This window comes from Haemaphysalis longicornis, unplaced genomic scaffold (genome assembly GCF_048455015.1).
Source record: "Haemaphysalis longicornis isolate Haplotype H1 unplaced genomic scaffold, Haemaphysalis longicornis Haplotype H1 scaffold_6, whole genome shotgun sequence".
NCBI classification, from domain to species: Eukaryota; Metazoa; Arthropoda; class Arachnida; order Ixodida; family Ixodidae; genus Haemaphysalis; species Haemaphysalis longicornis.
Window position 1 is genome coordinate 1,165,657 of NW_027526407.1, and position 13,405 is coordinate 1,179,061.

The 13,405-nt window shown below is 48.8% G+C and overlaps 1 long non-coding RNA gene and 1 other non-coding gene across 3 annotated transcripts in view; both read left to right on the forward strand.

Annotated features, from left to right (window-relative positions):
* Positions 1-13,405, forward strand: part of LOC144142206 (uncharacterized) — a 79,207-nt gene that overhangs the window by 20,596 nt on the left and 45,206 nt on the right. The gene's annotated exons all lie outside the window — the stretch shown is intronic.
* On the forward strand, positions 12,197-12,269 carry Trnat-cgu (transfer RNA threonine (anticodon CGU)). Its single transcript has one exon. It is a non-coding gene; the product is annotated as a tRNA-Thr (tRNA).

Consider the following 13,405-nt stretch of genomic DNA (forward strand, 5'->3'; position numbering starts at 1 on the left):
TATAAATAACACAAACACGTTTTCCATTTGAAGCCGCGGAGCACAGTGTCCATCATGCGTTCAAAAGTAGCTGGGGCGTTGCAAAGACCGAAGGGCATTACATTGAATTCATAAAGGCCACGTGGAGTGGTAAATGCCGTTTTCTCTTTGTCCGCTTCGGCCGTCGGGATTTGCCAATACCCGGAACGAAGGTCCAGGCTCGAGAAATATTCTGCGCCTTGCAAGCATTCTGAAGCATCGTCAATTCGTGGTATAGGATATACATCTTTACGAGTTATCCTATTTAGAGCCCGGTAATCAACACCGAACCTCACGGAACCATCCTTTTTCCGAACCAAAACAATGGGCGAAGACCACGAACTCGTCGACGGTCGAATACCTTTTTCCTTGAGCATATCAGCCACATTTTCCTCTATTACTTTCCGCTCGGACGAGGAGACACGGTACGGTCGACGGCGAATAACGGTGGGCCCTTCCGTTTCGATTCTATGCTCTGCCACTGTGGTCTGTGTGAGGCCGGGCGCATGCACGTCAAACGAGGTGTAGTGCTTTGCGAAAACGTCGAGTAATAGCTTCGTTTGATGAGGCGTAAGCTCGGAACTGACGGTGGTAGCAAGAGCTGATAATTCGGGAGGCGAAGCAAACAAAGACTCTTTTGAGGCCTGGGTGCCACCAGAAACGACAGAATCAGGGTTACTGTCGACTACTGAAGCAATAGTGGTTCCTCGGTGCAGTAGAATGGGCTCATTAGTAGTATTGACTGCGGCGAGGGCTGCTGATCCATTTGCCAATCGAATTAGACAAGTTGCAATGGCAATCTCATGCGGAAGAAATCGAGCAGCCGAGACGGCCACCACATCGCCTTCTGTAATTTCTTCTGAAACGACGGAGAGAATTTCTTCACTACCACATGCCAAGACACAGTCAGCATTCAACTTGAGGATGGGCTGTGGTTAGTCCTGACAACCTAAATGTTCCGTGTCGGCAATTCTGATGACCGGGTGACGGCAGGAAATAACGGCTGAAGCAGAGGATAGGAAGTCCCATCCTAGGATTAGTTCATGAGCACACGGCGAAAGCACTGCACACTGAATATGATGCCGGATTCCTCCAATCAAAACACGCACCGTACAATAGGCAGCTGGCTTGATGTCGTGCTCATTGGCGCCACGTAAACAAGGACCAACATACGGAGTCTTGAATTTCCCCAGACGCGAACACAGGTCAGCATGAATGACAGAAATACTTGCTCCAGTATCTACGAACACTTCCACTTGAACCCCTCCGACAGAAACAGACAACATGTTAGACGGAAATTCAGGAGGAATTGTGGTCGATCCAAACATTGCAGTTTTCCCTCCAAAAACTGCAGTGTCTAGTTTTCCGATTGCTGCGTGGGAGCACGCACGACGGGCCGTAGTGGTGACAGAGAGCGACGGTAGGGCGAGGGAGAGCGACGGCGGGCGAGACGGGTACCGCGGGGAATGTCCGGGGCGTCAGGAGGGGACGACGAGCTGCCCGGAGGGGGTGACGGCATACGCTGACGAATGGGGTAGCTGAAGCGGTTATCCCGTTCGTAGGGAGCGTAGCCGCGTTGCTCGTCCAGTTGGCGTCGTCGGCAAAAGCGGGAAATATGCCCTCGAATGCCACAGTAGTAGCATACGGGCCGGTCGCTAGTAGGGCGTGGTGCTCGCCATGTTGAACGGAAAGGCGGTACGGCCGAGGGTGTCGAAAGAGCGGTCAAGTGGCCATGCGGAGGCGGCGAAGCAATCGGCTCCACGGGCACAGGTAAGCGTGATACGGCCTCGGAGTAAGTCGGTGCGTGAAAAGGGGCGGAATGACATGGCTGGGGAAGTGATGTCATAGACAAAAGCTCCTCTCTGACCATGTCACGGAGCCCAGGTGCGCGGCCGTATTTGTTCTGAAGGTAGGGCGTGTCGCGCTGTTGCAGCTCTTCACGAATGATGTCACGAATCAACACACGGAGTTCGGCATAGCCAGAAGGGCAGGTAGAGAAGGTGTCCTGTTGAATGCGGATACACTGCAGATGGTCGAGCCGCTGACATATCGTTCGCACATCTGCAATGATATTGGGATTGTGTATAGCCATTGCATTAAAAGCAAACGAAGCAATTTCCTTTATGATGTGCCGCACCTTCTCCGTTTCAGGCATATCCTTGTCGGCCCGGTGGCAGAGCGCGATGACATCTCCACTATATGATCCGTAGGTCTCCTCTGGGAGTTGCACTCGGGCATCCAGTTTCTTTTTAGCTGCAGCCGAGCTAGCAGAGGACGTCCCGAAGATCTTGCGGAAGTCTTCCTTGAAGCTCGCCCAATCATCGATTGAACCTCCTTGGTTGAAGAACCACGTCTCCGCAACTTGTTTCTGGGAGAAGGAAACGTTCCGCAGTTTGAACGCGTCGTCCCATCCGTTGAACGCGCTCACTCGCTTGTACTGGTCGAGCCATTCCTCCGCGTCTTCGCCCCGGTGGCCAGCGAAAAAGGGAGGCTCGCGTTGGCGGCTGGTTATTGCAATGGGTGGCTGTACCGGAACCGCAGCGTTGCTGCCCGAATGGCTGCTCTCGCGCTGCATGGGGAGCCGTAAGCGCCGACCTGATCGAAGCTCCAGTGGTGTCACCGGGAGAGGTAGACGGCAGGATCGAATGCACCCTCCACCACTTGAGAGACGGCGTTTCGCAAGAAAGCCTTTATTCGGTCGCCGAGCACAGACGTTCGTCCGCAGTCGAAGCGAGGGGATGATGAAGATCGTTTACAGATGATAATGGCGATGGGTGCAAAGACATGACTAAACGGGAAACACACCCCTTAGTGTCCACAATGCAAGAGATGAAGGTTATGCTGCGTTTGGGCATAATGTCCGGCAATAACGTCCCTATGCTCACAATATATATATATATATATATATATATATATATATATATATATATATATATATATATTGTCACGAAGACAAGGACGAAGCAGTTGTCTTGAATGATAAATACGTTTATTGGAGCGAACTTGTGCTCCCCTAACAACTCAAAAGAATACAGAGGTGGCGAAGCAACGGTCAACAAAGTGACTTGCACAGGCGAGTGTCGTCGAATCGAATGCCCCAGCGTCCGCACTGCGGGCTTTTTATCTTTCGGCGCGCGTGGTTCTCGAAACGTCGATTCGCATCGAGAACATAGTAGATCCAAGAAGGTTATTCTGGGCTGTTCACGTTAGATCGGAATTCTCTCCCTATCACAACAGATAACACATGCGGCACAGAAAGAAAGAATGGAACACGCGCTTCCCTTGGCGCAGAGAGAACGCAGACCGGCGCAGCCGGGCGGTAAAAGCAAAACACAAATAAACAAACCCAATGTATGGTTCCCGGCATTACCCCCCCTCTAAGAGTGCATCGACCCGATGCTAACATAAGCGACAGTGCGAACAAATGAAAATAAAAGTTCGTCATCGTCCGTAGAAAGGTTTCAGGCGAACCACGATGACGACTTCAGGCCGCCTGCGTTGTCGTGATGTGCCGGAGTCACCATCAGGGATCACTTCGTAGGTAAGTTGGCCAACACGTCGTACAATCTGGTAGGGTCCGAAATAGCGTCGCAGGAGCTTCTCACTGAGTCCGCGTCGTCGGATGGGAGTCCAAACCCACACACGATCCCCTGGTTGGTACTCGGCGTCTCGGCGTCGGAGGTTGTAGCGGCCCGCATCCACCAGCTGCTGGTCCGTTATACGAACTCGAGCGAGCTGGCGGGCCTCCTCCGCACGTTGAAGATATCCGTGGACGTCGGCGTTGAGGTCGTCGTCTTCTACGTGCGGAAGCATGGCGTCGAGCATCGTAGTCGGCCTTCTACCGTAGACAAGCTCGAACGGCGTCAGCTGCGTCGTCTCGTGGATAGCCGTGTTGTACGCAAACGTGACATACGGGAGCACTTCGTCCCAAGTCTTATGTTCAATGTCAACGTACATTGACAGCATATCTGCGATTGTCTTGTTCAGAGGTTCTGTTAGTCCGTTTGTTTGGGGGTGGTACGCCGTCGTTCTTCGGTGATCCGTGTTGCTGTAGCGTAATACTCCTTGCATCAGCTCCGTAGTAAATGCCGTTCCGCGGTCTGTGATTAGGACTTCCAGGGCTCCATGTCGCAGCACAACTTGGCTTAAAAAGAACTTTGCCACTTCTTGTGCAGTCCTCCTCGGAAGAGCGGCGGTCTCTGCGTAGCGCGTCATGTAGTCTGTCGCTACGACGATCCAATTGTTCTGTGATCGTGACGTAGGGAACGGGCCTAAAAGGTCCATTCCAATCTGTTGAAATGGTCTCGATGAGACGGCGATCGGTTGTAGAAATCCGGCGGGTCTTGTCGGGGGCGTTTTTCGTCGCTGGCAGTCACGGCAGCTCCGGACGTAGTGGGCGACGTCAGAGGTAAGGCCGGGCCAGTAGTACCTCGCCTTGATTTTTCCAATAGTGCGGGCTGTGCCGAGATGTCCGGAAGACGGGTCGTCGTGGCACGCTTCCAAAATTTCGTCACGAAGGTCCGCGGGGATGACGAGAAGGTAATTCGCTCTTGTTCCGGGGCTGAAATTCTTCTTCACGAGGACAGAGTTTCTCAGGCTGAATGCTGGTAAGCTGCGTTTGAAGGTCCTAGGAAAGGCAACTTTGCATCCCTCGAGGTACTCGATTATGACGCGTAAGTCGGGGTCGGCACGCTGCTGCGCGGCTAGGTCGCTCTCCGTCACGATCCCGAAGAACGCGCTGTCTTCATCAGAGTCTTGTGGTGGTGGGTCGACGGGGGCGCGGGACAGGCAGTCGGCGTCGGAGTGTTTCCTGCCAGATTTATAAACGACTGCAACGTCAAACTCCTGCAGGCGCAAGCTCCACCGCCCAAGACGGCCAGAGGGGTCCTTCAAATTGGCGAGCCAACACAGCGCATGGTGGCCTGTTACAACCTTGAATGGCCTTCCATACACGTATGGGCGAAATTTTGAAATCGCCCTTATAATAGCCAGGCACTCTTTCACAGAGGTAGAATAGTTTTTCTCCTCCTTCGACAGACCACGGCTGGCATAGGCGATTACCCTTTCGCAGCCGCTTTGCTTTTGGACAAGGACGTTACCCAAGCCTATATCACTGGCGTCCGTGTACATTTTTGTTACGGCATTTTCGTCGAAATGAGCGAGCACGGGTGGGCTTTGCAGGCGTTTTTGCAGCTCGCAGAATGCTTTTTCTTGGTCGTTTTCCCAGCGCGTGAGTGGCTCTGCAATGCGTGCGAAGTTTGCGACGAAGCGCCGGTAGTATGCGCACAGCCCGAGAAATCTTCGCACGCCCTTCTTGTCTTTCGGCCTAGGGAAGTTCGCTATAGCTGAAGTTTTTGCCGGGTCAGGTAGGACTCCCGCGGCGTTGACGACGTGGCCCAAGAACTTGAGTTCCTCGTATGCGAAACGGCACTTCTCAGGCTTCAGCGTCAACCCCGACGTACGAATGGCCTCGAGTACAGACTCCAACCTTGTAAGGTGTTCGTCGAAAGTCCGGGCGAATACCACTACGTCGTCGACGTATACGAGGCAGGTGTGCCACTTAAGGCCAGCTAGCACAGTGTCCATGACTCTTTGAAACGTCGCTGGTGCTGTGCACAGCCCAAACGGCATCACCTTGAACTCGTATAGGCCGTCTGGGGTTATAAATGCAGTCTTGTCTCGGTCTCTCTCATCCACTTCAATTTGCCAGTAGCCGGTCTTCAGGTCCATCGATGAGAAGTACTTCGAGTGGCAGAGGTGGTCGAGGGCGTCGTCGATTCGGGGGAGGGGGTACACGTCCTTTTTCGTGATTTTGTTCAGTCGCCGGTAGTCAACACAAAACCTAATGTGCCGTCTTTTTTCTTTACGAGTACGACGGGTGCAGCCCAGGGGCTTTTCGATGGCTGTATAATGTCGTCTCTGAGCATGTCGTCGACTTGAGTCCGGATGGCTTCCCGTTCGTGTGAAGAGACGCGGTACGGTGACTGTCGGGTATGTCGGGCTCCATCTTCGGTTAATATTCGGTGCTTCGCTAGAGGGGTCTGACGTAGTTTTGCGCTCGACGAAAAACATTCGCTATAGCGACGCAGCAAAGCTAATAATTTGTTCCGTTGTTCTTGCGGTAGCGCCGGATTCACGTCGAAGGGCTGCGGGAGCTTGAAGGTTTCTACGGGGGTGCGTTCAAAGTCGGCGATTGCGATCACGTCACTTGCTTCTTGCGTTTCTTCGAGGAATGCAATTGCCGCGCCCTTGTTTAAATGCTTGTACTTCTCGGTGAAATTAGTAACCAAAATGTGGGATTGGTGTTCCTTGAAGCGCGCAATGCCTCTTGCGACAGACACACCGCGGTCGAGAAGCAACCTTTGGTCACTCTCCATGATAGCGTCAACGTCAGGAGCAGCACCTTCACAGTAGACGGTGATCATCAAACTTGCGCGGGGTGGCAGGGTGACATGATCATCGGCTATCCTTACAGCTGCACGGTGTTCGGGGTTCGGTTCCGGCGTCATGGTGTGATCGGAGGAAAAAGTTATCGACTTGGTCTGCAGATCAATTATTGCACCGTTGTCCGTCAAAAAGTCCATTCCGAGAATTACGTCGCGGGAGCAGTTAGGCAAGATGACGAACGCGGCAGGGTACGTCGTGCCGTCTATGCTGATGCGCGATGTGCACGTTCCACTTGGCGTCACGACGTGGCCTCCTGCTGTGCGTATATGCGAGCCGTCCCATCTGGTCATAACTTTCTTCAGTTTAGACGCAAATGGTCCGCTCATTACCGAATAGTCAGCTCCCGTGTCTACGAGGGCGACTACGTCAAAGCCGTCGATGGACACCTTGACGTCAGATGCAGTCTTCCTCGAGTTCCGGGTTCGTCGGGGCGTCGTATCTCTGCTTGTACGTGTTGACGGTCGGGCACTGTGCATCGTCGTTGTCGTCGTCTTCTCAACGGACGTCTCGGTCAGGTGGGGTACGCGTCGCGCCGTGTAGCTGTCGTCGTGTTCAGTAGTCTCGTCAGGGCTGGGTCGGGTCGTCGGGATGAGGGCATGTCGTGAATAACTGTCTTCGGTGCGTCCTTGCGTCGTTGGAGGGTTTCCAGTATTTCGCCGTAGAGCAACTTCACCTCCAGAAGTTGCTGCTTTTAGTTTCCCCCGCGTGGGCTGGGGGACCTTCCACGTGCGAAATCAGCATTGCTACGGCGGTTAGGCGACTGGTATAGGTAGGGCGATGACGATCGGTGTGAGCAGGCTGGTCCTCGGTTGGTGTTGGACAGGTATTCGTCGAATCTCAGTAGGGCGCTGGCCGGGTCGGGGGCGTGGGGCGTCGACAGAGAAACCACGCCGTCCGAGTCTCCTGTACGGGCAGCGACGATAGATGTGATCGGCCTCCCCGCAATGGTAGCACAGCGGACGATGATCTGGCGTTCGCCAAACGTCAGTCTTCCTCGGCATCTGGGTTTGGGCTGTGTACGGCGGTACGGTCGACGGCGGCGAGAGTGGGGACGGTGGCGAGAGTGGATGGCGGTATGGTGGAGCTTCTTGTAGACGGGTTGGAGCAGGGCGGGGTCGACGGACAGCCGCAGAATAGGTCATCGCCTGTGGCTCGCGGGGTGCCTCGGATGGCATAGAAGTGCCCAAAACGTGTTGAACCTCTTCGCGGATGACGTCAGTCAGGGAAGCCACTTGAGGTTGCGGCGTCGTCGGAAAAAGCTTCCGAAGCTCCTCCCTGACCACTGCTCGGATGGTCTCACGCAGTGTGTCGGAGCTTGTAGCCCCGGCACCGATCGTCTCGGAAACCATCACGTTGACCTGGCGATCGTACTGCCTCGTTCGAGCTTCCAGCGTCTTCTCCATCGCGGCCGCCTCAGACGCGAATTCGGCCACCGTCTTGGGAGGATTGCGGACAAGGCAAGCAAAAAGCTCCTGCTTTACCCCTCGCATGAGAAACCTTAGTTTCTTTTCTTCTGTCATCTCCGGATCTGCACGTCGAAACAACCTCTTCATCTCCTCAACAAAGATCACTACCCCTTTGTTGGGGTGCTGTGTTCGAGTTTCGAGTAAAAGCGCTGCGTGTTCTTTTCTGACCACGGTAGTGAAGGTCTTAGTGAACTCGCTTTTGAACTGAGCCCAGTTTGTCAAGGAGCTCTCGTGGTTCTCGAACCAAGTGCGCGCCGAATCTTCGAAGTAAAAGAAAACGTGCCGGAACGTTTCTGTGTCGTCCCACCTGTTGAATTTCCGGACGGGCTCCAGTTTTTTGAACCATTCATCTGGGTCTTCTGCGGGGGCTCCTCGGAATGATGACGGTTCCCGTGGCTGCTGCAGAACGACAGGAGGATTGGCTTGGTTGAGCATGGTGCTGGTTGCGACGTCTTTCTTCTTCGCCTTCTCTGGTAGTAGACCGAACTCGGGTGGTAAATCTTGCACGCGGAGGCTGGCTCTTGTTGGACTGGCTTGGCGGCTTCCAGAGGTTGTAGTGGGCATGAAGGGTGCGTACCCCGCACCTCCACCAGATGTCACGAAGACAAGGACGAAGCAGTTGTCTTGAATGAGAAATACGTTTATTGGAGCGAACTTGTGCTCCCCTAACAACTCAAAAGAATACAGAGGCGGCGAAGCAGCGGTCAACAAAGTGACTTGCACAGGCGAGTGTCATCGAATCAAATGCCCCGGCGTCCGCACTGCAGGCGTTTTATCTTTCGGCGCGCGTGGTTCTCGAAACGTCGATTCGCATCGAGAACATAGTAGATCCAAGAAGATTATTCTGGGCTGTTCACGTTAGATCGGAATGCTCTCCCTATCACAACAGATAACACATGCGGCACAGAAAGAAAGAATGGAACACGCGCTTCCCTTGGCGCAGAGATAACGCAGACCGGCGCAGCCGGGCGGTAAAAGCAAAACACAAATAACAAACCCAATGTATGGTTCGCGGCAATATATATATATATATATATATATATATATATATATATATGCGATGACCGCAGGGATGGCTCACCATTGCCCCCCCCCCGGGAAGATGAAAACTCCATGCCAATGATTAGAAGGGCAAGAATGGAGTGGAGTGCATTCAGCAGGAATTCTTGGGTAATGAATGGCAGCCTCCCATTGCCTTGAAAATAGGTATGACAGCTGTATCCACTCACTCACCCATTGGGAAGAAACATTGGGGTTCACAAAAAGGATTCAACGTAAATTGAGGACGACTCAGCAAGCAATGCGAGGCAAGACAATACGTGTAACATTAGGGACAAGAAGAGAGCAGACCGGTTCAGCAAACAAACCCGGGTTAAGGACATGTTAGTAGAAATTAAGAAGACATAATGTGTTTGGATGGGGCATGCAATGCGAAGGAAAGATAACCGTTGGTCACTAAGGGTAACAGAGTGGATCCCTAGAGAAGGAAAGCTGAGCAGGGGCAGACGAAACTTAAATGGGCAGATGAGATCAAGAAGTTTGCGGGGAATAGTTGGTGGCAATAAGCACACGTCCAGGGCAATTGGACAGGCATGCCCTGCAGTGGGTGTAGATAAGATGACTATGATGATGATGATGAAGAAGATGATGATGAAGAAGAAAATGATGAAAGAAAAATATCCTTAGCCTACTCAGATCTACTTCAGATCAAAGGAACCCTTCTGACCTCCAACTGATTCTATCCGGCTCTGCTCGACACCAGCAGTTACCCCCGAAATTCCGTATTGGATGCTTGCATTTTGCATTGCCCATCCTCTTCTTTTAAGCCCCTCTCCTTGATATCCACTGTGTTACTCCAATGGTTCACTGGTTGAAGGTTTGTCTCATTACATGGTCAGCAAAACTTCATAACTTCCCCTTGTTTAAACTATGATATTGCCTACTATAGTGGGTTGTATGATCCAGGTAACTCGTTTCCCATACCTCAGTGTTGTTTCTGAAATTATACGTTAGAGGCCCATTCAGCCGCTCTAAGTTTGCTTTTTAGTGTGTTAGCAAAGCACCATGTTTCATTGCCGTATGTCATCTCTGGCAGTATGATGTGGTCGTAGATTTTTCTTTCGAGTGACACAGGTAACTTACTTTTCAGTATTTGGGAGCGCTTGCTGATTGCGCTCCAACCCATACCTATTCTGCACCGGATTTATCTCTCGTGGTTGGAGTCAGCACTAACTATCTGTCCGAGGAGTTATACTCTTTTACTCTGAGCGTTTCGTTTTCAAATTTGAAGGGACATTTTTAAAATTGTTATTCCTCAATAATTTACAAATATTCATATTTATTTTTACCCGAACGGCAGTACTTTCTGATTGTAGGGACTCAATAATTTTTTGCGTTTATTCTGCAGCCTCACTGAGCAATACAATGTCGTCTCCTAACCTGACATGGCTCAAGTATTACCCGTTTCTCCTTATTGCTATATTTACCGTCAAGCTTTTATACTCCATGCAGAAGACATTCTTTGTATAGTTTCAGAGAAATAGAATCTACCAGTCTTACTCACTTTCATATAGAAATTTGTCTCTTTTCTTGGGGAGAGAGAACCTGCCCCTACATTCCTTATATACGACTTCTAGACATCATATGTAGGTATCCACAATTCCCTGGTCTTTTGTGCTTTTAAAACTGCAGTGGTTAGCAAGTAATCAAACGCTTTCTCGTCACCTATAAATATTACCTAAAAAGTTCTCAGTATATTCTCGGGATTTCCCTATCACTCAGTTGACAACATTGTGGTGATTCTTGAATAAATAGTTTTTCAAAACCCAGATTACTGTTTGGGTCGTTAGAAAACAAGGCACTTACCTATGCGGCTAACAAAAACTTTGGTAAACAGCTTTTACACACCTCAGAGCAGGCTGATGGGTCCGTAATGCTTGAGGTCACGGAGATCGCCCATTCTAAGAATCGACGCAACTTTCTTGAGGTTTTTCCAGGCTGTGGGCACTGTTTGTGTCTTCAAGCATTTATAAAATATTACAGCAAGGTTTTCCTGTACCATAAATCCTCTCTTCGTCAAAAGATCTACAGTTATGTGATGATGATATATATATAATATATTTATGTATATATGTATATATGTATAATATATATATATATATATATGTATATATATATATATATATATATATATATATATATATATATATATATATATATTATAATATATATATGATGATATATATGTATATAAATATATATATATATATATATACGTATAGTCATGAAGTATATTCCTTAGTTGCTGCAAAAATACGCACAAAGTGAAAGTACGCTCTTCGGAGCCTTTAAGGAGACTTCGGAAAGTCTACGCAGAGCGTACTTTTATACACACTCACATACACACACAAACACACATACACGCGCGCACACACAAACACCCGCACACACACACACACACACGCATATATATATGTATATATATGATTATATTTATATATTCATATATATATATATATATATATATATATATATATATGTATATATATGGTTATATATATATATATATATAATAAGAATAGGAAATGAGGGGATGGATAAAAAATGACAGAATTAGGGCTTGGTAGTCAAGAAAACCTCGGAAAGCAAAAGGGAGGTTGTTGGAGGTATTGAAACAAATTAGAATTTGGAAAGAAAGAAAGAAAGTGGAGAAGAAATTCTCGCCAGGTGGGATCCGAACCGACCACCTCCAGAATACCGGTCTGGTGCGATGACCACTACGCTTCCGGCGGGGCCATTTTTTTCTCCACTTTCTTTCTTTCTTTCGGAATTGTTTATCTGCCTCAATGACCTATCGCAACCTGCCCTTTGCATCAGAGAAGTTTTTGACTGCCGACCCTTATTCCCTTATTTCTATTTAAATATATATATATATATATACATGTATATATATATACATATATATATAGAAAATAAGGGTTGGCAGTCAAGAAAACCTCGGAAAGCAAAGGGGAGGTTGTGGTGAGTCATAGAAAGAGGTGAAGAATTTTTTTAGTCGAAAAGAAAGTGGTGAAAAAATGCCCGCCGGGTGGGATCCCAACCCACGACCTCCAGAATACCGGTCTGGTGCGATAACCACTACGCTACGGTTAAAAAGAAGGTCCTCTTCACCCCGAGTAGTCCGAGTGGCGCTGGCTACCACCCCCAAGTGCAGGAAACAAAAATACCTTAACATAAATACCCGAGAAAGTGCTGGGGAAATAGCCCCGCTGGTAGCGTAGTGGTTATCGCACCAGACCCGTATTCTGGAGGTCGTGGGTTCGGATCCCACCCGGCGGGCATTTTTTCACCACTTTCTTTTGGACTCAAAAAATTGTTCACCTCTTTCTATGACTCACCACAACCTCACCTTTGCTTTCCGAGGTTTTCTTGACTGCCAACCCTTATTTTCTGTCTTATTTCACGGAGCCCCTCATTTCCCATTTTCTGATTCGCTATATATATATATATATATATATATATATATATATATATATATATATATATATATATATATATATATATATATATATATATATATATATATATATATTAGTACTCTAAGTGCCCGTCATGGGCATTGCATAGCGGGAAGGGGCTAAAAACAAACACAACACTATTTCACAGTTGAATGAGGCGTGACATACAGAATACATCCATCATTGATCGTTCTTCCTCGTGTCTTTTTTGTTTAACAGGGCATGTATGAACGAAAATAACTTACTACTGCAACAGGGGTATGTATAAGGTGCTAGCCAGAGCAACCCGTAAAATCAAAATCGACCGTAGTCAAATTGCAAATCATACATACAATACAATCAAACATTTCCAAACTATTTGCACATTACAGGATTGTACTAGACCACTTAAACTCTAAAGATGCACATTTTAAAACACCTTCTAACTAACCAGTTCGTAAGGGTTACTGGTCAATATTTTGAGTGATAAGGGAATGCAACGCGATTTGAAGGGAAGATGATTCTGTCAAATGAACAAGACTTTCCAGAGAAAGTTCTATTCATGTATTGATGAAGCAAGGGGGGAGTTCTGACATTTTTTGGTTCTAGCAAAAATCGGCTTTACTTTTTGCGCATCATCAGTTTTGGGAGAAATGTGATGAGCCCGCAAAATATTGGTTAGAAGCAATAATAGAATCAAAATGGTAGACAAACAAGCAGTGACGCCCTTCTAGTCATGTTCCACATCTCCACCCTCTACATAAACATTCCCACCACAGAAGGAATAGAAGCACCATCAAAGGCCTTAGCAAAAACCCGGCACCACATGCATTGGAAGTCTACATTACTTTAATAAAATTAATTCTAACCCTAAACTTTTTCGAGTTCGACTGACCTTACTACTTGGAAGTTTTTGGAACCAGCATGGGACCTCCTTTCGCACCCACCTACACCAACATTTTTATGGGACCACTTGAA